Here is a 25,170-nt window from a genome sequence, read left to right on the forward strand (position 1 = left end):
CATGGGAGAATAGCAGCCTGCATTGCTGCGAAAAGTGGATATACACTGTACTAGTGCCGACATTGTGCATGCTCTCTTGCCTGTGTCTATGTGCCTGTGGTTCTGTCAGTGTGATCATGTGATGTATCTGACCCCAGGAATGTGTCAATAAAGTTTCCCCTTCCTGGGACAATGAATTCACGGTGTTCTTATTTCAATTTCCAGGAGTGTAGCTATGTACAGGAATATGATAATCTTATTAGGGGCAGACTGAAACTTGACTATAGACTGGTACAGACAAATGCAGACAAATGCAGACTGACTAATCGGAGGTCTGTACACTCGTTATAATACCTCGAGCGTTCAGGTATCACTGCGCGAGTGTGATCCGCGAGGAGAAAAGGTTCTACGTTAGCAGCAATCTCATTGGCTGCGTTACATATCGGCGGAAGCAGAATTTGGTCAGTCTCTAAGACAGCGCCATCTCGAGATAAAAAGTAGTAAAGATATAGGAAAGGAAGAGTTGCGGCGTCAGAACGAAAAGTGATACATCGCTCAGCAACGAAGAAGGACGTAAACCGCGGGCGTTACGTGGTAAAAACAAATCAACAGATGAAAACAGTAAGTCTGTAATTAAGCATAAAGCCACATAACACTGCACATGGTTGTTCACATCTTTGGGCGGGTTTAGTGACATCTCTGAACAGTCAAAGGGACTGTGTCTGTGATACAATATCCACAGTCAACGTCCATCTTCAGGAGTTCTGGGAACTGTGGTGATGCAAAACTTTTTTTGATCAGTGTATGTGGCGCTAGTAGCGCTAGTATAAGGATGCAAATCAGGTTTGCTTTAAATACACGCTGTAACGGTCGGGCACGTACTTTTCTTTATTTTTCTTTAAAATCTACCTTTGAGATTCGATGTAGTGAGTTGATGTTAGTCAACAATGGCTTTAAGGCAACAATGACGCTGTTATCAACCGGGCTCAGGACGGCCACATGGGACTATCGACAAGGCGTATAGTTTTGGCGCTTTGTACTCCATGCCTAGCAGCAATATAAGCAGCAGCTGCCACCACAGTGACACAACGAACTGTTAGAAATCGGTTGCTTCAAGGACAGCTCCCAGTTAGAGCCCTTTAGCGTGCATTAGGCTCACCCCAAACCACCGCCATTTGCGACTTCAGTGGTGCCAAGAAAGAGCTCATTGGAGGGTAGGATGGCAGTCTGTTATGTTTTCTGATGAAAGCTGGTTTTGTCTCGGTGCCAGTGATGGCCGTGTGTTGATTAAGAGGCCAGCTAAGGGCCTGCAACCAACCTGTTTGCATGCTAGACACAAGGGACCTACGCCTGGAGTGTGATTTCGTATGACAGCTTGGTTATCCCAAGCACCCTGACTGCAAATTTGTACGTCAATCTGGTGATTCGACCTGTTGAGCTGCCATTCATGAACAACATTCCAGAGGGTGTTTTCCAGCAGGATATCGCTCGCCCAAATGCAGCTCTTGTAACCCAATATGCTCTACAGATTGTCGATATGTTGACACGGCCATTTCGGTTACCCGATTTGTCTCCAATAGAGCATATAAGGGACATCATCAGACGACAACACCAGCATCATCCACAAACAGCATTAACCATTCCTGCATTGACCGACCAAGTGCCAAAGGCGTGGACCACCATCCCAGAAACTGACATCAGACACCTTTACAACACAATGCGTGCACGTTTGCGATTTACGTTTAACATTCTGGCGGTTAACCGGCTATTGGTGTACCAGGATTTCACATTCGCACTTACATTAACCTGTGATCTTCCGATGTTAATCGCTTAAATATGTTACGAAGACAAATGTATTCCCAAAATTTCATTACGCTAGTTACACTACTGGCCATTAAAATTGCTACACTACGAAGATGACGTGCTACAGACGCGAAATTTAACCGACAGGAAGATGATGATGTGATATGGAAATGATTAGATTTTCAGAGCATTCACACAAGGTTGACGCCGGTGGCGACACCTACAATGTGCTGGCATGAGGAAAGTTTCAAACATATTTCTCATACACAAACAGCATTTTACCGGCGTAGCCTGGTGAAACGTTTTTGTGATGCCTCGTGTAAGGAGGAGAAATACGTACCATCACGTTTCTGACTTTGATAAAGGTCGGATTGTAGCCTATCGTGATTGCAGTTTATCGTATCGCGACATTGCTGCTCGCGATGGTCGCGATCCAATGACTGTTAGCAGAATATGGAATCGGTGGGTTCAGGAGGGTAATACGGAACGCCGTGCTGGATCCCAACGGCTTCGTATCACTAGCAGTGGAGATGACAGGCATCTTATCCGCATGGCTGTAACAGATCGTGCAGCCACGTCTCGATCCCTGAGTCAACAGATGGGGACGTTTGCAACACAACAACCATCTGCACGAACAGTACGACGAAGTTTGCAGCAGCATGGACTATCAGCTCGCAGACCATGGCTGCGATTACCCTTGACGCTGCGTCACAGACAGGAGCGCCTGCGATGGTGTTCTCAACGACGAACCTGGATGCACGAATGGCAAAACGTCATTTTTTCGGATGAATCCAGGTTCTGTTTACAGCATCATGATGGTCGCACCCGTTTTTGGCGACGTCGCGATGAACGCACATTGGAAGCGTGTATTCGTCAACGTCATACTGTCGTATCACCCGGCGTGATGCTATGGGATGCCATTGGTTACACGTCTCGGTCACCACTTGTTCGCATTGACGGCTCTTTGAACAATGGACGTTACATTTCAGATGTGTTACGACCCGTGGCTCTACCCTTCATCCGATCCCTGCGAAACCCTACATTTTAGCAGGATAATGCACGACCGCATGCTGCAGGTCCTGTACGGGCCTTTCTGGATACAGAAAATGTTCGACTGCTGCCCTGGCCAGCACATTCTCCAGATCTCTAACCAATTGAAAACGTCTGGTCAATGGTGGCCGAGCAACTGGCTCGTCACAATACGCCAATCACTACTCTTGATGAACTGTGGTACCGTGTTGAAGCTGCATGGGCAGCTGTACCTGTACACGCCATCCAAGCTCTGTTTGACTTAATGCCCAGGGGTATCAAGGTCGTTCTTACGGCCAGAGGTGGTTGTTCTGGGTACTGATTTCTCAGGATCTATGCACCCAAATTGCGTGAGAATGTAATCACATGTCAGTTCTAGTATAATAGATTTGTCCAATGAATACCCGTTTATCATCTGCATTTCTTCTTGGTGTAGCAATTTTAATGGCCAGTAGTGTATTTTTTGGTGTTGCGATATTTGCTGTTAGTGTATAACCAGAGTGATTTTGCTAAGCAGAGTATAACTGTAAGAAACGATTCCTTAAAGGATAAGGAGCGATGAAGGTCACACGGAAAATGGCCAGATATGCATTAAAGCGGAGGTACACTCACTTGATGGCGGAGTAAAAGATTTGTGGCAGTGTGGTTTTCAGTGAGTGAATGTACGTACGAGAGTAGACCAGGCAAATGAGAATGTTCTGCCTGTACTTGTGTTTATATTCCAGAGTGCGTAATGTCTATGCCAGAAGGTTACTGCGGAAACAAGTCCATAGGTAATATTCCGTGCACGTGTTGAACAAGTGATAAGGGAAGTGGTGGCCGTTGTGGCCGTTACTGTCCTCTTACATGTAGAGCTAGAACGCAAGTACAATAGAACATTCCCATTTGCCTGGTGTGTTCTCATGTGTGTATACATCCACTGGAATGAAAGTGCTTTTATTCTCCGCCGACAAATGGGTGTACTTCGCTTGAAACGCATTACCGGTCATATGTCCGTAAGTCCCTTTTCACTCCTGATCCTTTCAGAAGTCGTTTTCAGCAGTTTCTCCCAACCTATACATCACATTATATAGGGTTATTCAGAAAGAAGGAACAGATTTAAAACATTTATTGCTTCCAAACTACAAAAGATAGAAACACAATTACAACGTTCCTAGAAAGAGAAACGTCCAAAATTATATGCATTCAGTGTAAGCGTCATGTGTTACACGATAAACATCAAAATGGTGGCTCATCTCCTGCCACACACGAAGCAGCTGGTCTCTCATTATCGAATTCACAGCTTCAGCAATGCGGTGTCGCAGACTTTCAAGAGTGTCAGGCATAGAGATGATAAAAAAGCGGTCTTTAACATAGCCCTCTGCTCCTCCTCTTCCTGGAATGGAGTCATTCACATGACGTCGGACGTGCTGAGGGAAATGCGACGTTGCATTGTTGAATCTGTGAATGCGGTAACGAGAGACTAGCTGCTTCGGACGAGGCAGGGAATGAGCCACCGTTTTGAAGTATGTTGTGTAACACATGGTGCTCACAATAAATGCGTAAAACTTTGAACTTTTCTCTTTCCAGGAGCCTTGGAACTGTATCTCTATCTTTTGTAGTTTGGAAGCAATAAATGTCTGAAATCTGTTCCTTCTTTTTGAATATCTCTGTATGTACAGGTATAAAGTGAACATTAATAAAACCGAAAAATTGCGGGGATATATTCCTGACTGGAAGTGAAGGAGAAAAGTTCCTACGAATATGTGTCTGGAAATTCATCGTTGCCACGGTAGATGGCGCTGAGGAATAACAGTTCCTCTGACCACGAGCAGTGTGTTCCTTGCGTATTGCAGCCCGTGTAAACGATGCAGCGTACTGAAAGCAGCAGAATGGTCCGGTATTCATGTCAGGAGCAAGCCGAGATGATGTTTGTGTACGGCCAACCAGATGAAACAGTCGAGAGGCAGCACAACCAAACCAAAACAAGTAGCATCGCAGACACCAACCACATCATACAACATTTCAAGCCCTTTTTGGGCGTTTGTATGGTCTTGGGACCTTTGAAACAGATGAACGTGCAGGGAGGCGCGGACTGTGCATACACCAGATCTGGAGGACCAGGTTCTACAGGATATTGAGACAAACCCTAGTTTAGGCTCGAAGCAAGTCGATCGCCAAGCCAAAGTATGAGTATGTGTATCCTGCATGACATTGCATCCCATGGGGGCCACTTAGAACATGTGAGGTGGATGTGAGGCAGCTCAGTACTGAGTTACGAGACTATTTATTGTCGTTGCACGCACACCGTCCACTCCCAGACACATGTACATAGTACTTGAATCTTGTCAGTTCTATTTATGGTCAGTATATACACGAAAGAGCCAAAAAACTGGCACACCTTCCTAATATTGTGTAGGGCCCCTGCGAGCACACAGAAGTGCCGCAGCACGACGTGGCATGACGGACTCCATTAATGTGCTGGAGGGAATTGACACCGTGAATCCTGCAGTGTACTCCGTAAATCCGTAAGAGTACAAGAGGGTGGACAACAGTGCGCTTGCTAGGCATCCCAGATATGCTCAATTATGTTCATGTGTAGGGAGTTTGGTGGCCAGCGGAAAACTCAGAAGTGTGTTTCTGGAGCCACTCTGTAGCAATTCTGGACTTGTGGGATGTGCTGGAACGGCCCAAATCTGTCAGAATGCACAATGGACATGAATGGATGCAGGTGATCACGCAGGGTGCCAACGTATATGTCACCTGTCAAGAGTCGTATGTAGACGTATCAGAGATCTCATATCACTCCAACTGCACATGTCCCACTCCATTACAGAGCCTCCACCAGCTTGAACAGTCCCCTGATGACATGCATGGTCGATGGATTCATGAGGTTGTGTCCATACCTGTACATATCCATCCGCTCGATACAATTTGAAACAAGACTCGTCCGACCAGGCAACATGTTTCCAGTCATCAACACTCCAGTGTCGGTGTTGACGGGCCCAGCCAAGGCTTTGTGTCGTGCAGTCATCAAGGGTACTCGAGTGGGCCTTCGGCTCCTAAAGCCCATATCGACGATGTTTCGTTGAATGGTTCGCACGCTGACACTTGTTGATGGCCCAGCACTGAAATGTGCAGCAATTTGCGGAAGGCTTGCACTTCTGTCACTGAATGATTCTCTTCATTCGACATTGGTCCCGTTCTTGCAAGATCTTCTTCCAACCGCAGCGATGTCGAAGATTTCATGTTTCACTGGATTCCTGATATTCACAGTACACTCGTGAAGTGGTCGTACGGGAAAATCCCCACTTCATCTCTACCTCGGAGATTCTGTATCCCATCGCTCGTGCGCTGGCTATAACACCACGTTCAAACTCACTTAAATCTTGATGACCTGCCATTGTGGCAGCAGTAACCGATCTAACAACTGTGTCAGACACTTGTTGTCTTATATGGAAGTTGCCGACCGCAGCGCCCTAGTCTGCTTGTTTACATATCTCTGTATTTGATACACGCATGCCTATACCAGTTTCTTTGGCGTTTCAGAGTTTCGCAAGACCAAAAAAGACAACATATTTAAGTGACTAACATTACCAGATCACAAGTTAATATAAGCGCAAATGTCTGATGTCAGTTTGTGGGACGGAGTTCCATGCCTGTGACACTTCGGCGATCGATGCAGGAACGGTGAGTGCTGCTTGTGGATAATGCTGGAGTTTCCGTGCGATGATGTCCAATATGTGCCCGACTGGTTACACACCTGGTGGTCGAGCAGGCGCAGGCAACATGTCGACACTCTGTAGAGCAAGCTGGGTTACGACAGCAGTTTGTGGGCGAGCCTTATCTTGTTGGAAAACACTCTCTGGAATGCTGTTCATGAACGGGAGCACAACAGGTCGAATCACCAGACTGACACATAAATTTGCTGTCGGAATGCTTGGGGTAATAGTGAGAGTGCTCCTGTTGTCATACAAAATCGCGCCCCAGACCGTAACTCCAAGTTTAGGCCTTCAGCTGACCTTCCCCTAACCAACACACGGCCATCACTGGCACTGAAGCAACATCAGCAACAGGAAACACAACAGACCTCCACTCTGCCCTCCAATGAGCTCTCGCTTGACACCACTGAAGTCACAAATGGCGGTGGTTGGGGTCAGTGGAATGCGCGCTGCAGGGTGTATGGCTGGGAACTGTCTTTAATCTATTTGTAACAGTTCATTGTGTGACTGTAGTGCCAACTGCTGCTCAAAGTGCTGCTGCAGACGCAGTACGGTGCGTTATATGGAAATTGAAGTTGGAGAGGGGGAAGCTGCTGTCTGCTGCATCGGGACATTAGGCGGAATCAGCGGCGACGAGTGAAAATGTGTATTGGACCAGGATTCGAACCCCGGATCTCCTGCTTACAAGGGAACCTCCCCATCGCACCAACCTCAGATTTAGTTATAAGTTGGCACAGTGGATAGGCCTAGAAAAACTGAACACAGATCAATCGAGAAAACAGGAAGAAGTTGTGCGGAACTATGAAAAAAATAAACAAAATATACAAACTGAGGAGTCCATGCGCAAGATAGGCAACATCAAGGGCAATGTGAGGTCAGGAGCGCCGTGATTAGCGTGAGCAGCTGCGGAACGAGAGGTCCTTTGTTAAAGTCTTCCCTCGAGTGAGAAGATTAATTTTTTATTTTCAGACAATTATTATCTGACCGTCCGTCCGATGCGAGGTATCTGCGCCGTAGTATGGGGACGCTACACCTAAACAGAAAAATTTGAAAACGTTAAAAACATGTTTTGACAGAGCACAGGGAAAACTGTGCGACTGTGGAACTGTTGCATTCATTTGTTGCAGTTCATGATTTCATCATTTTTTTGGGAGTGATTATCACATCCACAAGAAAACCTAAATCGGGCAAGGTAGAAGAATCTGTTTACCCATTCGCCAAGTGTACAAGTTAGATGGGTCGACAACACATTCCTGTCATGTGACGCATATGCTGTCACCAATGTCGTATAGAATATATCAGACGTGTTTTCCTGTGGAGGAATCGGTTGACCTATGACCTTACGATCAAATGTTTTCGGTTCCCATTGGAGAGGCACGTCCTTTCGGCTACTAATCGCACGGTTTTGCGGTGCGGTCGCAAAACAGTCATTAAACTTATTACAGTGAACAGAGACGTCAATGAACGAACGGTCAGATCACAACTTTGCGAAAATAAAAAAAAGTAAACTTTTTATTACAGGGAAGACTTGAACCAAGGACATCTCGTTCCGCAGCTGCTCACGCTAACTACGGAACCACGGCGCTCCTGAGCTCAAATTACCCTTGATGTTGCCTATCTTGCGCATGGACTACTCAGTTTGAGTTTGCTTATTTTTTTCATAGTTCCACACAACTTCTTCCTGTTTTCTCGATTGATCTGTGTTCAGTTTTTCTAGGCCTATCCACTGTGCCAACTTATAACTAAATCTGAGGGGGGTGCGATGGGGAGGTTCCCTTGTTAGTAGGCAAGTGCGTTAACCACTGCGCCATCCGGGACGCAGCGTGATTGTAACTGCGCGGACTATATCGGCACGCCTCACGGCTGTTTCCCTTTCCCATCGAGACCACCCATCCACAGTCTCTGTCCCTTTTCTCCATGTTCGCTCTCTGAGATTTCCACAGGAGGTAGGACGAATTTGTGCATCCGAACTAAATGAAGTGGAACCATTGTCCAGCTAGGCCAGTCGGATTATATGCATGCGTGGTATCTGCCCCTTAGGACTTACAAGATTCCGCATAACATCCCGATGCAGCTGACAGCAACGACCCCTCCTTTCCTTTCCTTTCTTCTCCTCTCCACCTTCCGAAACAACAGCCACCAAACATTCATATAAGCAGTACGATGCGCCAGAGACATACGCCGAACACGATGTCTTCGCTCTCGGTAGTGCCACGTGGCCGCCCGCAGTCCGATCTTCTTGCGACCGTACATTCCCGCAACAACCGCTGCCAGCAATCATGTGTAGTGGCTACATTCCTGCCAAGTCTGCCTGCAATATCGCAGAAGGAACACCCATCTTCTCATAGCCCTATTACACGACCTCGTTCAAACTCAGTGAGCTGTTGCTAATGGAGTCTTTGTTCGCCTTAAAGGTATTCTTGACTGACATCAGGTTACCTCGTCCGGTCTCAAATGTAACTAACGCACAAGACCGTTACAGCGTGTATGTAAAGCAAACTTTCGTTAACAAATATGTCGCACAATTCCTTCTTGGTGGTGTGATTTTTTTCGGGTGTTAGGAATATACACTCCTGGAAATGGAAAAAAGAACACATTGACACCGCTGTGTCAGACCCACCATACTTGCTCCGGACACTGCGAGAGGGCTGTACAAGCAATGATCACACGCACGGCACAGCGGACACACCAGGAACCGCGGTGTTGGCCGTCGAATGGCGCTAGCTGCGCAGCATTTGTGCACCGCCGCCCTCAGTGTCAGCCAGTTTGCCGTGGCATACGGAGCTCCATCGCAGTCTTTAACACTGGTAGCATGCCGCGACAGCGTGGACGTGAACCGTATGTGCAGCTGACGGACTTTAAGCGAGGGCGTATAGTGGGCATGCAGGAGGCCGGGTGGACGTACCGCCGAATTGCTCAACACGTGGGGCGTGAGGTCTCCACAGTACATCGATGTTGTCGCCAGTGGTCGGCGGAAGGTGCACGTGCCCGTCGACCTGGGACCGGACCGCAGCGACGCACGGATGCACGCCAAGACCGTAGGATCCTACGCAGTGCCGTAGGGGACCGCACCGCCACTTCCCAGCAAATTAGGGACACTGTTGCTCCTGGGGTATCGGCGAGGACCATTCGCAACCGTCTCCATGAAGCTGGGCTACGGTCCCGCACACCGTTAGGCCGTCTTCCGCTCACGCCCCAACATCGTGCAGCCCGCCTCCAGTGGCGTCGCGACAGGCGTGAATGGAGGGACGAATGGAGACGTGTCGTCTTCAGCGATGAGAGTCGCTTCTGCCTTGGTGCCAATGATGGTCGTATGCGTGTTTGGCGCCGTGCAGGTGAGCGCCACAATCAGGACTGCATACGACCGAGGCACACAGCGCCAACACCCGGCATCATGGTGTGGGGAGTGATCTCCTACACTGGCCGTACACCACTGGTGATCGTCGAGGGGACACTGAATAGTGCACGGTACATCCAAACCGTCATCGAACCCATCGTTCTATCATTCCTAGACCGGCAAGGGAACTTGCTGTTCCAACAGGACAATGCACGTCCGCTTGTATCCCGTGCCACCCAACGTGCTCTAGAAGGTGTAAGTCAACTACCCTGGCCAGCAAGATCTCCGGATCTGTCCCCCATTGAGCATGTTTGGGACTGGATGAAGCGTCGTCTCACGCGGTCTGCACGTCCAGCACGAACGCTGGTCCAACTGAGGCGCCAGGTGGAAATGGCATGGCAAGCCGTTCCACAGGACTACATCCAGCATCTCTACGATCATCTCCATGGGAGAATAGCAGCCTGCATTGCTGCGAAAAGTGGATATACACTGTACTAGTGCCGACATTGTGCATGCTCTGTTGCCTGTGTCTATGTGCCTGTGGTTCTGTCAGTGTGATCATGTGATGTATCTGACCCCAGGAATGTGTCAATAAAGTTTCCCCTTCCTGGGACAATGAATTCACGTTGTTCTTATTTCAATTTCCAGGAGTGTAAGTGCGGATATTGTATTATTGATACCTTAATGTCTACCCACTTCAGTACGTTAGATGTTTTTTTCTGTACTGCATCTAATAGACTTCCTGCAGACACGTCACGTAATTTACTACCTACGTTTTCTGTACGGTCGTAACTTCACCACTAACAAGGGAAGATTCCCATGTGTAAATAAAGGATGTTGATGAAATCTGGAGGATGTGGATACGGGGAAAATAACGCAGTATCTGTTTTTTGTTTGTGCCCAATTTCACTTTTGGGGGGTAAAACACACCCAGAAATATAATTTGGTATATTAGATTTACAGGGAATATCTCTTGAATGATGATATATAAAATTTGTTTCATATAAAAGTTTCTATTAACTCCACATTAATGTCCTTCAAAATTGTATAATGAACTTTTGTAACAAAAATTTGAAACTTTGTAAAATGCCCATCCATCATTGATTAATTCTGAAAAAAGAAAACATTTTACAGCAAAAATTAAAGAAGCTTTCAAACCGCGTACCTCCACATGTAATTTCTGAAATACCGTTTTTGGAAAATAAGCTGTACACAATGTGCTCTATGAATACTTCCAACAGACCTAATTAAATCATATGAACAGTCACTATTATTACAATTATTTATTTTATTTATATTTGATTTGCGTTTTATATTGTTATTTTAAACTTTACATTCATGTTTTTTTGTTCTGTTAATTTACCATTTCACATATGTGTATTTTGTTAATTGAAATAATAAGTAACTTATTATTATGATACAAAATCATTACAATAAGGATAATCTGTAAGGAAATGATTAAATCATATCATTTTTTACACCTTGCACATAAAATGAACGATATTTCTTCACATAATATACACGACGGAGAACACAGTAATAAAGAAAATTCAGCAAGATTTCAAATTGTCATGGGTGGTCCTCTAAATATCCTGATTTGTATTTGTCACGTTTCAGTACATTTGTAAGCATTGGCGAAGAGGACTGATTAAGTACTAGTGACTGCAGCTTGATTATATTGTTAATCTGACAATATTCTCACAAATATCTTTCAACATCGCAAGCCATATACGTCCCACGGCCGTAACTGTGCCGTCGATCCCTTTGGGATCATCAGATGGACGAGCTCCTTATCCTCACCCAAGATGCTCTAAACACGACTCCTTTACACTGACCACCCCAAGAATCTAACAATAATACAGATTTTTCTCGCGCACTGGAAAAGAAAACATCCTTCAAATATCTGACTTAGTCAGACGTTTGTTTACCAGATTTCAATGCTGTCAAAAAGGCATTTGCGCTTCAAAAAGAGATTCTCGAATTCTCGGTCTAAACTCTGCATTATTTCTTTTAAGACTATGAAAAGGCGGGTGGTCAGTGTGAAAATACCGTTTTGAACATCGTACCCGGGAACAAGAAACGTATTCATCTGGTGATACCAAAGGGGTCGATGCAAAGGTACAGCCCTAGGACCTACGAGTATACGGATTGAAAAGAAGACTGCGACGGGGAATTTGATGCCTAAACACTGGGGAATGACTTCTCGTCCAACTAAAGCGCCAACAAAAAACGACACTCTACCGAAGATCGATGGACTTAACTGGGTCTTCTTCGTGTAACAATCACTAGTGAGTTAACTTTAAAGCGGGAAAGTGGGATTGGTGTCTATGGACTAGTCGATGTCAGTAGACACGTAAAACAATGTCACATTGGACAAGGATGGAGGAGATATTCGTCTATGGACTCGTCTAAGGAAGCAACACTAAAGTCATCTGATGTGATTTAGAGAAAATGTAAGAGACCTCAGTCCGCATGTCAGGCTCATTGTTATCACTTCGTTCAGTTCCACACACGATAACTGACTGTCTGCTATGCTCGTCTGTTTGCTTGAAGTGAAACATTTTCAGTTTTGGATTTTTAACGCTTCCTTAGAGCATCGTAATCAGGTGAGTTGATCATGGATATATGAGGTGCGACAATAAAGTAATGAGACTAATTTTCTTTGCAAGATGTGGCAACCCTGCAGGCTTGCGTAGGCACAATATCTTTGACGTTGGTCTATAAGCTGCTTCTAGTCCAAGCGGCACATCGATGCAACTGATGAGTCGGGAGTTGTGCTGTAATAAGTTAGTTAACATGTGTTTGTATCTCTCGTCACGGAAAGGTTCAAATGGTTCAAATGGCTCTGAGCACTATGGGACTTAACATCTATGGTCATCAGTCCCCTAGAACTTAGAACTACTTAAACCTAACTAACTTAAGGACATCATACAACACCCAGTCATCACGAGGCAGAGAAAATCCCTGACCCCGCCGGGAATCGAACCCGGGAACCCGGGCGCGGGAAGCGAGAACACTACCGCACGACCACGAGATGCGGACCGTCACGGAAAGGGAACCGCATAATATTGCGCAACGGTATGCCATTTCTTTTTTGCGTTAAATTGGGTGAAAACGTGACGAAAACTTACGGTAAGCTTCAGAAGGCTTTTGGAGAGGAGTTTATGTCAAGAGCTCAAGTTTTTCGTTGGCATAAAATGATTAGTGAATGCAGAATGAATGTTGAAGACTGCAGTGTACAACCATGCATGCTTGTGTGCATCTTTGATTCCATAGGAATTGTTCATAAAGAGTGGGTGCCTCCTGGACGAACAGTTAACCAATATTACTACAAAGAAATTTTAGAAAGACTTCGTAAAAGAGTTCTTCGTGTCTGTGCCAACATTGCTGATAATTGGATTCTACATCATGATAATGTGCCATCCCATACTGCTCTGTCAGTACAGCAATTTTTAACCTCAAAACAAATTTCAGTACTACCACAGTCACCTTATTCACCATTTATCGCTCCGTGCGACGTTTTCTATTTCCAAGAGTCAAAACGGCGGTCAAGGAACACCATTTTCAAACAACACAAAATGTCCAAAAAGCTGTGACGAGGGTCTTGGAAGATATTACTGAAGATGAGTTCCAGAAATGTTACCATCAATGGCAGAAGCGCTGGAAAAAATGTGTGCAATCAGAAGGGAACTACTCTGAAGGAGACAACACTAAACTCGACTAAAACGGTAAGCAACATTTTTTTTCACATCAGTCTCATTACTTTATTGTCGCACCTCGTATGTCTACTTTAGCTGCCAACTGCCGGAAATACTGTGTCATGAACAGAAGATACGTGGGAAAAACTGTACCAATGCTGACAGCTCTTATGCTCAATTTCACTTCGTTTAACAGGAACATGGTTGCACCCTCTTCACCATCAAGTACGCAGCAATATTCGTCACAGTAGCAGTGTTAAGCGAGTAATATCTGTAAGTATCAAATAAGAGGGATGAAAAAGCTCGATGTGGAATGATCTTCGTCATACAAGCACTTCACCTCTCGTTTCAAAGAATGTAGCTGTAATGCTTTATTGATTGCAGGGCAAGGAGAGAACTGAATATTTAATAATAATATTATAAATAGGCCTCGATCTTATGTAGTGAGTCTTATTACAATGTTATTCCAGTGACTTGTGCAACGTTCTCTCTATCCCTACTACAATTTAGTTTCTGAAATTCTGATCTCTTAAGTACAGTTAAGAGCAGTTGCCAAAACAACATCACGGTGTCATTAACGCCATGATCCGAACCATTAAACAGGGTAGAAGGAAGGATACAATTCAACGTCTCGTCAACCGAGATAGTTAAGGGTGGAGCACTATCTCAATTCATCAATGATGCCAGTCTGAGCAAAACAGCCCGGCATTTATATATATTAAAAAATATAAGCTCGGGATTGAAAGACTACGATCTGTCCAAATATAATTCGAGGATCTTAACTAGACAGTATCTAGCTTGGTACCCACTGGGTATATGACACCAGGCAGGCTGAAGCGACAAACAGTTAACCTCAAATCTATGCATTTCCAATCGTTTATCTCTGCCCAATTGTCCTCTTTCTGTGTGATTGCCCTTCATATATTAATGCCAGCCATACCCAGTTCCACATCTTCCAACAGCAGCTGTGCCCCAAGAATCCGTCCTAACCCCACTATTAAAGTCTTTTTCAAAGCTGCCTATTCCACAAATTCAGCTACTGCCCTCTTTACATTCCCACTGTCCAGTATATCCAAATATCCCTTCAACTCCATTTTAACAATTTTACGTTCTGGTGTAATCTTGGTCACTAACAATAAATCCTGCCAGAACCCAATAATCATAGGATGGACCACATGCTGATTTCATCTCCTCAGTTTCAACCTGACGATATACTCGTATAACGGTCCTGTTTTACCTAGTAATACAACTAAAACATCTTAATTATTTAGACATGGGAATGTTCACTTGTCAGTTAAGAAGATACAAACACAATGAACCTTGTGAGCTGAGAAGTAGTACATAGGGAGAAATACATTAGTTCTCTCCGGAGTATAACTTGCGCTGATATATTCTGCAGCAGAATATTACACACCAGCTGACATTTATTTAAATGTAGCTATGGAAATCACTTGTGGCCAGCCAGATCTAAACCTACATGCTTGCTACAAATTCTATCGAAAGGCGGCTTTCTACAACCTTTGCCAGCAAGTTTCTAAAAATGAATCAATGGCTCTTCACGAAGATTTACTCTCGCTGTCCAGCAAACGCTTCAAATCCCGAAGACCAATATGTGAAGGAGTCTATCAAACGTTCTTCACTGCGTTCAGTTGGGAGGCTGAATGGTGAGTGGTAAGCCACGAAAACCCAAAATCACGAACTTATTGACAACCCAACAGCTGAAGGCAGGGCTTGTGGGCACAGTTGAACAGATTTCGTGGAGGAGAAGATATGAACAAACACAACATGCACAAGTGGAGTTTCGCAGTACGTGTGGTTGTGGTGGTAGTTAGACAAACCACAGTGTACACGAATGCCCGGACAGGCGTTCCTATCTACAGCATCCGACGAGGCACTTGGTCGAACTCAGTCTTCAGACATTTCTGTTTAGTCAGAGCCCTAGTATGTTTATCAAGGGTAAATAGTTGCACATGTGTAAAAGAATTTTGTTGTTGTAATTGATGCATAAGATAACGTTAATAATAATAATAATAATAATAATAATAATAATAATAATAATAATAACCCATTACAGGAGGTAGCGTTTTTAATAAGATACGCCAATATTTGCGTTGTTTTGTAAGCGACGGAGAGTCATTGATCTCCACGGATGTGCTCTGGTTTAGTTAGCAAAATGAGAGCAGATCTGGCAGAAGGCAAAACCAAAATCATATAACAGACATCCGTGAAAGCAATACGGGCACTGTAGGTGTGTAGGCGAATAAAACTGCGTGGAACTCTAAAGGCGCCGGTCTGTAGGGATGACGTTTCGTGAACGTCCCACGTCGATGGAACATGCTATGATAACACTCGGTCTCACAGGGCTCGCCCTGGAATACACTATTCTTCACACAGAGTAGTCAGATAGAGCTCCCGCACTGAATCCCGTAGAGATAAAAGAAAAAATTAAAAAAAAATGGTATTCGTTTACTGTGGTGCTCACAGATATCATTAAGCGCATTACACATCGCTGTATGTATCACTGTATTGTTGTTTGATTTAACTACACTTCGTATAGCTGATATATCGAATTAATACAGTCATTTTACATATTTATCTGTGGCACGTCTGAAGTCCAAGCATAATTGTTAAGACTGGTGTTGTTGTCCCTTTATATTTCATACTATCTCGTGTGTTGCTTACTTGGCTGCATTTAATTGAAGTACACACATAAATTTATTTATGAAATTATTGCCATTGTTTATGGGAACCTGTGTACGTTACACATATTAAGTTTATTAAAATATGTAGCCTTCATCTGTAACAAAGTTTACATTCTAAATTTTGGTTTCCAATTTTCCTTTACCATTTCTGTTTAATTTTCATGATTTTCCTAATGCTTTATACATTCCTTCATTGTTCACTTTTGTGTCTTACTTTTTAATATTACATTTTCAAAATTTCGGACTTTTCCAGTTACGATGGCAATAATTTTACTTCATCTTTGATTTCCGAAAGCTCATATTGAGGCACTTCTGGCAGACTAATCCTTAATGGCGTATTATTACAGTTTACAGATTACTGTATTTTCCGTACAACTGTTTGTTTCTTGATTGTTTCCAAAGTTTATTTCATATACCACGTATTCTTGATAGATTTATATGTTTTGATCAGCTTGATTTAATGCCGTTACTTGCTTCGTCTTCTGTTATTTCCTTCTGTTGACGCACACTAGTATTAAGAAGTGTTTAAATTAAATATTCCGTGGCACAAAACTGTTAGGAAATCTACACACGTCTGGAAATTTTATACTACTACAGGAACTACATCGGCCAGTTTGCGATAGACAGCGCTAGCGTCACCTAAGTAAAAACAAAACACTATTGGGAAAAGCGCCGCTGAGCGGGCAGCTAGCTACGTTTACGCTGCAAATAGTGCACAACGAGCGGACACACACTACAAGCTATCAGGAGTACTGGATTTCGCAGCAAGTGTAAGAAATCGTTGTCAGAGTTCTGTCCTTACCGTGCGCGGTGGAAGTGGTCTCGTGAAACCGGTGGCGCACGGCTACACGTGTCCGTGGAGCAGCGACGGACACGTGACGTCGTCGCAGCTGGCGTGGAAGGACTGGGGCAGAAATAGCGCACGGAACAGACTGCTCTGTGTGTGTGTGTGTGTGTGTGTGTGTGTGCCCCCTCCTGTCTGCAGCGATTCAGGCGCCTATTTCCCCTCCACCCATTCCACCAGCTGGGAGGGAGAAACTTTGCCGCCTAGCCGCACTCCGGAACTACAACAGTGACCTCCTTCGCGATGTCTGCGTAAATAACATGCACCCATCTTGCAGTTCTTTGTTTGTTACAAATCCTATTGCAGGTAAATTACTGCACGTCCTTCGACCATTCTGCATTGAAACTTGCAGGACATCAACCCGCGAGTTAAAACCGAAGAGTCTTTGGTACCGCTGGAATATTAGCCCACTCCTCTAAACGGAAAAATAAGCCTCACGCCCGTATATTCCTGGAGAGTTTGTGACAAAAGTTTACTGGGACCTGTAACTTCTCGTTTCATCACGCAAAGCAGGACTTCCAACGGTTTAATCATCTTTCGATTTGCAATAAAACAGACGCATCTGATACATCTTGCGGAACCTATATAGGATTACTCGTCCATGGATTACATTTTCAAGAATATTAGACATATCATGGTATTACAGTTTGAGACTGAAAAAAAGAATCATAATTCACATTTACAGGGATTTACACAGTTACGAGTGTGGAGTTCTAGTAGGAAACATCGCGGCAATTTGCCTGGAATAATTGAGGGACACCACGGAAATCATAAATCAGGATGGTCGGATGAATACTGTAGCCTCCATGTTCCAAAATACGTCAGTCTGTTTAAAATGCGCGACATCATTACCGCTCTCGTTCTGCAAAGAACTTAGTTAATAATATAAATAGCTACATTATATTGTTGATTCATTTCTCACTACCGGTCACCGCACACGTTATACACACTATACACATATTATTTCATAATGTAATACTACACAACCCTATCTGCCGAGATCAGCACCATTGGAAGATGTTTGATTTCTATTTTGCGTAATTTCAATTTGTTTATCTGAAAAATTGAGTCCTCATCTCTCCATGATGAGTGAAATATTGAGGTCAGTATGATTATCCATTGCAGAAGTTTGGGAGTAAGGTTTCCCAGAAAACAGAAAAATCATTTGAATGAAACATGTTGTGTGAAATGATAGGTTTTATTATTATTTTTGTTATTATTGTTTACTACTATAACGTTTTTGCCAAATCCCTATACTTTGTTATCTAAGAAATTCCTCACTACATAGAATGTATTTTTCTCGTTTTCGTAATCTCTGTCATCTCCTTCGGTAAGTTATTGAATGATCTTAGTCCTTGCTGAAAAATGCTGTTTTGAGTTTCATGTTCCTACTTCCTTGATAATTGTAAGTTCAGTCTATATTTTGTTCCATTGTTATGGACAGAATTGTGCAGTAATCATCAAGATTATTTTTGAGACGTATATCTGGACAGGAAACCAGAACTTTTTTCTATGGAAAGAGAGAGTACGATACCTTATGGACGTCAATAAACTCTCAAGGAATAGAAAGTAGAGACTTCAAAAAGAGATGTTCAAAAATCTTATCCACGCCAATTAATTCGTGCGGATCGGTTTTACTACACCCACCTACAAGACGAGCATTGTAGAAAGAAGTGCCAATTGATCACAGCTGGAACATATTGTATTTCAACATTTTGGAGATTTTGGATGTCTACAAAACTTTCATATCAGCAAAGGTACGTATCTATCGCTGCGTGCAGATTTAACGAATATTTTGTCACCAGCCAAGGTTGTGTACCAGAGTTTTTGCCTCTGAAAGAGTGATTGGGTATAGTTACTACAAAATAGGCAACTGTTCAAGATACAGAGTGTACATACTCAGATTTCACCATCTACTATGAAATACACAAAGGTTCACGTTAATCTCTGTGCATTCTTTTCGAAGGCGGAGATAATACCAGAGAAGTGGTTCTAGTTCACCGTGAAAGCAATAAGACACTTTTTTATTAGCTGATCCGAAATTTTCAGATATTCGCAGTTACAATAATGCATACGAAACCTTGGGCTTACTTAACGTTGCTGTAAGAGAATAAATATATTTAAAGGCAAGAATACAGTCGCAATATTGCTATGAACCAAGGAAAATAAAAATATTAAGGTAACTGGAAACGTTATTCTGAGTCTTTTGTATTTTAATAGCACAAAAGAATTTTCTGTTCCTAGAACCATAATCACAGAGGACCATCTAAGTCTTATTATCATGCCATTCCAAGTCGTAAGTCAGTGAGACCATTGTACATAAAAATATAATATGTATGAGACAAATAAAATAAAAAATATTTCGAACGTTCATAATAGGCATATGACAGCAAAAGAAAAAGGGAGAAAGGATGGTATACCATGCGAGTTTTTACCAAGGGGTTCCATTTTTCTGATTCAGCAAATATGTCAGGATGTGTGTATCCAGTTATAGCTAATAAAGATAACATACGCTTCTCTTCAGTTAAATAAGGCAAATTAATAAGTTACTGATCAGTCCAGAACCGTCCACATTACTCAACATTTTAGAAAGCAAGCAGGAATATGAAAACCCAAGCACGGCTCAAATACAGTAGGCTACAGCGTTTATATGGAGCGAATATCGATTGTGGGAACTAAAATCACGTTAACATGACTAACCGGCACCGGTACTGGGAAATCGATTAACGGAAACCCAGATTTGTAAACATGTGAACGTAGAAAGCTAAACGTACCACAAGGGAATAAACTTAACGTTAGTCGCCATTTTTGTACGCTGGAGAAGTCAGCGGCAGACACGTGGGGCGATTCCAGTCTAGGAGCAGCCTATAAAAAGCGGTCACTATTTCAGGGTGGCGTGTCTCATATAGACGGAACACTGGCAGAAATACCGACTTCGCGACATTAGCGCAAAAATAACTCGCTGTATGCTGTACAACTTTTTGAAGATGACAGTATAAGAGTGTTATATGACTTTATCTTCGGTTATTCAGCCATTTATGGAATATTATCTGGCATAACGAAATTAAGGTGAATAATATTCTGTAAAAAATCCCATATTTTTCTGTTAAGCTGACATGTGGAAAAAAAATCTTGCATAATACTTCGATTCCCCCTCCCTCCATCCCCCCCCCCCCCCCCCCGTCCGCTGTTTTTCTGCATCCTTCCTTCTGTCCACTCACTTGTCAGTAACTTCTCGAGGACGCTTTCTCGGAAAATTGTGTGATCGTTAATTACAGTCGGAAGTTGTATTCTGTCTTGAAAGATATATTCATGTATGCCATTGCCGATTTATTTTACCTCTTCGTGAATTTCTGTTAGCCATTATTTCGGCTGTTCGTGGATAAAGCAAAGTTCATAATTTTCTTTCTGAGATTGTCGCTGTACCTCCTGCGTAAATTAACATAAAATTGCACTCGCCCTTTCCTAATTGCATTTGTAATTACCTAATACTATTTCTATAAAATGAATTTGACAGATCTACTTTGATTTTCCTGAAATTAGTATTACGTGAAATACACCATATTTGGATGGTTTGGAAACACAGAACTCGGTTATGGATGAGTTTTCCTCTTTCAGTTGTACCTTCATGTACCGCTAGACTGGCGACAATGACATTTAATGTGAACTGCATCATCAGATGAACTTTGAAATACTGTAGATGATCTTTCTATTACGTTTCAGTCGTGTTCACCGTAGCATTTTATTCAGTTCTCGGGTAGCTCTCTTTCCATGTTAACTGCTTCCATATTTCTCCTTTTGCATCATTTACCAGCCCCGGTATAATATAATTGTGTTTAGAAATATAATAATCGCGGTTGGGGCATATACATATGTTTTCAATTTGATTCTAAATTACTAAACCTTCGTAAATTTACGATTGCAGTTCGTACCAGTTCACGGTTCCCGCCAATCGGGTATTGTCAGTATAACGTGTAAAACAGGGCATTTTGTACTTAGTTGTGTGCGATATACCATTTGAAACCTTATAATTGTAATTGACTAGTGCATAAACTGTAAATTATGATTTCCTTTGAATAAAACATGAAGTAGTAAAATTGTAAGATTGTTTAGTAACGTACAACACCTTCCCCCCTTTAATGTTCTGGGGTTAATAACCCCATGTATGCATATAAACATACAGTGTGATACCGTGTCGCTGTTACAAACTTTCCCGATGATGGTAAGAGTAAATGTATCAGTTTGAGGTCAGGGATCGTGGTCTGGAAACGTATTTGTAACCGAAAGTCGTTCTGGTACCTCTGATATGGACTTCTTCTAGTGTAAGTTCTTTACTTTCCATATTTTGAGAAGTGGTAACATTGACCAAAACTAGAAAAAAAACTGTCCAGTAAACATGAACGTAAAGTGCATACCTTAAGGGAACCGCACAAGTACTCATAGCCCTTAAGGTACGAACTTTTAAGTTCATGTCTACTGGACAGCTTTTATTGTTTTGGTCCGCACTACCTTCCAGCCTTGTTCTCACTCACGTCTCAATACGAGCTTGATATCGCGGTGTGAGACACAAAACATAGATCCACATTTAAAATCTCGCTCTGCAGAAAATTTAAGCCATCAATTGTTCGCAAAAAAAGTGTAGCATCGAAGGATGAATGTGTAGAGAGGGACTAATAATTAGAAACTTTCACGGTCGCAGCTCGATTTCTTTCGAAGTGAAAATTGAACTTTGTGGCTAGGCCTCGTATTTGATAACATTGGAATCGATATCTTAGCTCTTAAAATGCAACTATTCAGTTTCTCATGCAGTACACTCACATGGTTCGACAGCTATCTGAGAAACGACTATAAGCGAGTCGTCTGTGGAACGAAGAAGTAATGGGGGCATGTGGTGCGAGGAATCTGTAACACCGAAAATGCGGATAAAATATCTTCTGCACAATCCAAAATTCTTCGTCGTCCGCGCAGCAACAACATCGCAAGACCGTTAAAAGACAGAGTACAACTAATATTGTACAGGCATTATCCAGTGGCATTTATTCCACAAACTTGACTTACTTCCTTGAACAAATAACCTGCAATAGTTAAAACTTGTAGGGCAGCTGTGTTACCATTGCCCTCATACATTATTACCAAGCAGAGTCCCTGTCCTTTCTATGCAATCACCAACTGTCGTAAAAATATGAACATTGATTAACTATTTACTGCCAGTTTTGTTTGTTTGCTAATGACCAGCTTCAATCCAAATTTTGCTGCCTCAGTAACTTCGTTCTTGTGTTGCGTAGCAGAGGCTTAACAGATTTGCAAAAAGTAACGTAATATTTCCCTGGCAAAACGTATAACTAGAGATACATCACAAATTAAGAATGCGCAATTTCATTTGTTCTGTATTTAGCTTTGGAAGTGACTTCTCCTGGGTTGGTATGTATTTTATTGTTGTTATTTTAAAAGTAAAATCAGTTGCTCATTTGCTTAAGGTAAATTCGCTTCAGTCTTTCAATAATGAAAAGTAAATTTCTTGCCTTTTTATAAATTTTGCACTACGTTACATTGAGGTTCCTTAAAGTTATTTTTTTATGTAACAAAGTTTAAACGAAGCCAGTATTTATTTAACCAGTAATTCCCGTTAACTTTACTTTCAAAATTTAGTATTTCAGATTAAGTTAATGCAATAGTGTTTCAGATTAAGTAACTGCAAACTCAGTGCTTTCTAATTCATTTATTTTCCCGCGAACTGTTGTGTTGTAGAAAAGCCTAACAACCTTCTGTTGCCAAGCTAGTGATTATCTGCTTAATTTTCTTTACCATTAACTTTCTTAGGATTTTGGATATTCATTGCCCTAGTGGGCTGGCGACCGTTTAACTTTTTTGCTAATTAGCATTTTTTGTATTAAATATTACGTTGTACCCTTTTCCCCCCTGTGTGATTCGTAAGCGATTGCACTACATTCCACCATTGCAAAATTATCGGTATTTAGATTAGATTTAGAATAGCTTCTTCCTTCACAACGGTCTACTGCACATTTTCCTCCTACTAACTTGGTAAACTCATCTTAATCAAAAAGCCTCAGTTAAAATGAGAGGAAAAAGTACAAACTGGAGCGGACTAGGAAAAGGAGTAAGACAAGGATGCTGTCTATCACCTACCGTTTTCAACCTCTACTTGGAAACTGCTCATTAGGTGGCAAAGGAGTAGATATTGGAGGAAGAAGCGTAGGATGTTTGAGTTTGCTGATGACATGGTCCTCCTAGCCACAGAGGAAAAAGAATTAAAGGATTTGGTGGACACAATTACCGCTAACGGAAAAAATTATGGAATGAAAATTAACACAAATAAAACAAAAGTATTCGCACTAGGAGTAAATAAAGAAATAAAAATTATACTGAATGGAGAAATATTGGAACAGGTTCAAAATTTTAAGTATCTTGGAAGCAGGATAGACACCGACTGGAAGTGCACTACAGAAATTTAAACAAGCCGGCCGCTGTGGCCGAGCGGTTCTAGGCGCTTCAGTCTGGAACCGCGCTGCTGCTACTGTCGCAGGTTCGAATCCTGCCTCGGGCATGGATGTGTGTGATGTCCTTAGGTTAGTTAGCTTTAGGTAGTTCTAAGTCTAGGGGATTGATGACCTCAGATGTTAAGTCCCATAGTGTTTAGAGCCATTTGAACCATTTTGAAATTAAAACAAGGATAGCAATGGCAAAACAGGCATTTTATAAGGAAAGGAGTTTTTTCTGCGGCGGTCTGGACAGAGAACTCAGGAAGAGACTCATAAAATGCCTTGTATGGGGTGTTCAGTTGTGTGGCGCTGAAACATAGAGTTTGAAGAAGAAAGACAGAGAAAGGCTGGAGGATTTTGAGATGTGGACATGGTGGATGATGGAAAGAATAAGTTGGATGGACAGAGTAAAAAATGAAGTACTGAGAAGAGTGGGAGAGAAAAGACAGTTACTAGATGTAATAAAAAGAAGAAAAAGAAATTGGATTGGGCATATTTTAAGAAAGAATGACGGACTGATAAAAACAGTTTTAGAAGGTTATGTAGAAGGGAAAAGGAAGCGAGGAAGGAAGAGATTTCAGAATCTGGATGACATGATGGACGGTACAACATACAGCAGAAAACTGTTGATGATGAACCAGTATTATATTCCTTCGTCAACGATAGCCTTACTCACTAAAATTTCACTAGGCATATGCTATTCCGGTTAATTATACAACAACCCAGAAGACCGATTTGGAAGGGTAAGATTACAAGTCCTCTTTGACTCTGTCCTTGGTCTGCTGCTTTTTTCGCAATATATCAGTGCTCGTTCAGCTGAGTTACATTCTTGCAAATATCGCAAACCAATGATATCCAGGTGTTTTTATGTCAGCCATCTTAGGCATCTTCGTTCGGTATCTCGATGTGCGAATCGTGGATCTCAAACAGAACAGTGAGAAATCACAGGTGATCCTTGTATCAAAGTGAAAGCTTATCAGTGAACATTTCCTCGAAAGAGATCCCCCTCACAGTTCTTGATAACAGTCCGTTATCCCCCAAAAAACAAATAACCGCAGCATAAATTGCAGTAAGTATCTAAACTGGAAGACCAGGTGTCGCAGCATTCAGGGAACCTTTTTCTTTCCTACAGGCTGCTACGTTACTGTCACAAATCGCTATGCGCTGTTGATTCATTTTACGCCTTTACTTCGTGGTTGTTTTAGTGAGAGTATTGGAGCTGTGTGCTTGCAGAGGCAGCCTTGCGTCCCCCGTGCTGGGGCGCTGGAAATGAGACTTTATAGCGGTCGGCACACGTTCCCTGCTGTCGAACGGCAACGTTGAGCGTGCCAAGTTCGTTCAACATGCTGCTGAACGCTCAGAAATGACTCGACTTGAGCACATGGTAGGTGTTCTCAACGTGGTATAGGCGATCGCAGCCCGAGCGAGGTGGCGCAGTGGTTAGCACACTGGACTCGCATTCGGGAGGACGACGGTTCAATCCCGTCTCCGGCCATTCTGATTTAGGTTTTCCGTGATTTCCCTAAGTCGTTTCAGGCAAATGCTGGGATGGTTCCTTTGAAAGGGCACGGCCGATT

At 42.8% G+C, this 25,170-nt stretch overlaps 1 protein-coding gene across 4 annotated transcripts in view; it reads right to left on the reverse strand.

Annotated features, from left to right (window-relative positions):
* LOC126167862 (organic cation transporter protein-like) overlaps positions 1-25,170 on the reverse strand; it is a 313,728-nt gene that overhangs the window by 71,827 nt on the left and 216,731 nt on the right. The window contains exon 1 of one of the 4 annotated variants that reach the window (XM_049920513.1): positions 17,052-17,182. The exons of the other annotated variants lie outside the window; for them this stretch is intronic. The gene's annotated coding sequence lies outside the window, so the exon portion shown is untranslated. Of the gene's footprint in view, positions 1-17,051; positions 17,183-25,170 lie in introns of those variants that run through there. 4 annotated transcript variants of the gene reach the window in all.

Source organism: Schistocerca cancellata, chromosome 1 (assembly GCF_023864275.1).
Source record: "Schistocerca cancellata isolate TAMUIC-IGC-003103 chromosome 1, iqSchCanc2.1, whole genome shotgun sequence".
Taxonomy (NCBI): domain Eukaryota; kingdom Metazoa; phylum Arthropoda; class Insecta; order Orthoptera; family Acrididae; genus Schistocerca; species Schistocerca cancellata.